The sequence below is a fragment of the Cupressus sempervirens genome, chromosome 10 (assembly GCF_028749045.1).
Source record: "Cupressus sempervirens isolate cs-2001-9-10 chromosome 10, ASM2874904v1, whole genome shotgun sequence".
Taxonomy (NCBI): Eukaryota; Viridiplantae; Streptophyta; class Pinopsida; order Cupressales; family Cupressaceae; genus Cupressus; species Cupressus sempervirens.
The window spans coordinates 107603400-107606524 of record NC_143127.1 but is presented as its reverse complement, the minus strand read 5'-3'; the positions used below and the strand labels follow the sequence as shown (position 1 = coordinate 107606524).

General features: G+C 32.9%; 1 long non-coding RNA gene across 1 annotated transcript; it reads right to left on the bottom strand.

Moving 5' to 3' along the window:
* LOC149532832 (uncharacterized) lies at nt 1-1231 on the bottom strand. The gene is made up of 2 exons (XR_016357930.1): nt 717-1231; nt 1-404 (listed from the first exon to the last, which is right to left on the bottom strand). It is a non-coding gene; the product is annotated as an uncharacterized LOC149532832 (long non-coding RNA).
* Nucleotides 1232-3125: the final 1894 nt, after the last annotated feature.

The following is a 3125-nucleotide window of genomic DNA, read 5'->3' as shown; positions in this document are numbered from 1 at the left end:
TTCTGTGGGCAACAAATATAGAGATTTATTTCATCACAATTTCCTCTGAACAAAGTCATATTGACTGAGCCCAAAAATCTCTACTTCATTCAAGATGTACAATATCATAATCTTATTTGTGTAATACAAACATCTACCTCCATTTACAGAGCTCATCATGCTGCTTCCTTCTGAAGGGTTCATATCTGAAAACTAAATCAAATCTAATTTTTTTTAACAGTATATACATGGTGCCTGGCTTAGATGGCTGCACAAAACAAGGGTTCTATTGCCCCAGTCAAGATCCATATCTGTATTCACTCGTAAGTATGCCTACTGCTCAAAGCAAAATGTTAAAAGGTTTTGGTGAAGAAGACATTGGCCTGTTGCATGTCTTCGGTGTAGTTGTCTAATTAGGAATATGCCTGTCATGGATATCCAATTAATACTTAATTTAAATACTATTATCTGAAAATACTTTGTGGATGAAAAGTCTTTCATAAAAACAATAATCATTTAAATAAATTCTATAGGCTTCCACAATCTGTAAATGTTTGCAATGTTTATGGATTCGATTGTGTATCATATCAATGTTTTGGATCACACTCCTTGATCCATCCTCAGAATGATAAAGAGCACTATCCAATCCAAAAACATCATCTATTTCCCAAAAAAACACCATCATCTACCTAATTGGAAAGGAAAAATGAAGATTTTTGTTCGGTTAGCCACCATACCTCTTAATACTTGGGGCAGTTTTTAGTAACTTTCTTCAATGGCTGCAATACAGAATCTAAATACTTAACGGGCAGCTTTGATAACCGTCTTCCCTTACAATGATTTTGGGGCATTGCACCTCCACTTACATCTTTTTCCACAACTTCCAAAATGCTCTTGGGATTACAGCTTATATCAATGGATTTTCCCTCCCTGGCCAATTCTTTTCCACACTAACATTTGCCCAAGATGGATTACTCGGTAAATTCGGCTTGTCTAAAGCATTTTTACCCCGTCTTAAAACATTTTCGGATAAAATGGACATCAAATCCTTTTCCTGAACCTGCACGGCCACAGATTTTTGGAATCTCTGATATTCTACCACCTGAACGGCATCATACAGTAAGTCCAGAGATCCACCCGCATAAATCGTCTTCTCACTCTTAAGATTTTCAGAACTTTTCAACTGAAATCCGTCATTGCTTTCCCAAATCCAAGTATTCGAATTATAGATTTTGAGATTTGATTTGTTGTACAAGGATTGTGCTGGGTAAGTCTGATAAAAAACGTGTAAATGAAATTGGGTTCTGATAGATTTAACATTTTGCAAAGATTTTAAGAAAATCCAATAAAGATGCAGGGAAAAGGAAGAGGGATTTTAGTGTGTACCTTGAGTAATTTGGTCGTTTTTCTTCTGGTTGGGGTTAGATTAACTTCTATTTTTCCTGCATCCCCATTGTTCACAATATGCTCTTCTGCTTCGCTGGGTAATAATTCTTTCCTCCGTTTTCCATGTTCAAATCTGATCATATTTGCCAAGGAAGGATATATGTTGCCTTTGCCGCCTCTCATGCCGCTGGTGTTGTCAGAAGAAGGGATCATAAAATCCATTCAATGCTTCAGTAGAAGATTGTGGAATTCTACTTCTGGTTTTATAGAATTTGTGCGTTCGTGAACGGTAGTGCGAATGATTTCCCGAGAATAGATGTAATTAACAATTCGGGGAAGAAAAAACAGGGCATGGATGTAGCAGAAATAAGGCGGACTGAAATTAGAGAGAATGTTTCATAGGAACAAAAGTTGCAAACTAAAAATTATGAGTAATGTTTGGATTAAACACGGCATTTTCTTCATGTGTTTCGACAAGGGCATCTTGCTAAAGCAAAAAAATGTGGTTTACTGGGGAAATTGAAAGAAAGTCATTTAGGAATGTGGGGTTATGGTAAATTTCATAGTTTTTCAAAAAATAATTGGGCGTTTTTATATCAGTCTATGTCTATATGGTTAAGAGGTGTAGTTTGCTTTGCAGTAATAATATAATTGAAATATTAGTCTATAGATGATCCTCCTCCCTCGCCTACTGCTTTGGCAGTCTAAGGATGCTTATTATGTTTTTTTAATGAATAGTTGATGTTTTCGGCTGAGGCCGTGTTTTTAAGTCCAGCTTCGACCGTGTGAACTCTTTCATTGTATCCCTCGGCCCCTTTTTTGTGAATTGTATTCTTAGTATATTTTTATTAATAGAAAATGACTATTCATAAAAAAAAAATATTAGTCTATAATTAAAACATTAAAAATGTCACAATAATTTATGTTGGGGACAACAAAGTAATGGGAAAAATGTCATCAAAGAGCATGACTATTTTTAAAAGTAGTTTACATCTAAAAAGTTTCATAGACTTATTATTTGATTAGGTTTACATTACTTTTTTGAATGACCCCTTCTTAAAAAGATGAAATAAGTCATTACTTTTTTGAATTAGACCCTTTTTTAAATAGATGAAAGAAGTCATTCCAACATATAGGAGGATAAATTATTTTCCTTACAAAAAGAAAAGGAATTAAGAGGAACATGAACCACGAGTTCAAAACCATCACTTTTTTTCTTTAAAAGGAGTTACTCTTACAAAATCTTTTGTCCATAATAGAAGAGTCCACATGTTCCATCCCCAACAAGGGGATTTTGAGATTGGAAGGAACCTATAGATTCTTAAAGCAAGAATTTCAAGTGTTTTATTGTATTAAACCAAATAATTTTTAATATCTATTGAATGATATTTTTCAATATGAGACAACATTTTTAGAAATAACTATTTTAGATTTTGAAACTAGTAGAGAAAAACTTAAACATTTTAGAAAATAATATAAAAGTAAGTAAAAAGTTGATAGTTGGGGAAGTATGATTGAAAATGTTGATGCAAAAATTCTAACATGATTGAATTTAGAAATCTTTACAAGTAGCTACATGCATTGTAGAAATTTAATAAATGTGAAGATGTTTTGACATTTAATTTAATCTGTGAGGATTAAATAAAATTATTCAATTCTATTACTAAAATAAAATAAAAGAATTCACTTTTACACTACCTCAAATATTAGGGAGCAAAAAGTTAAATTTCTAGATGTTGTTGGGACCAACATTATCTTTT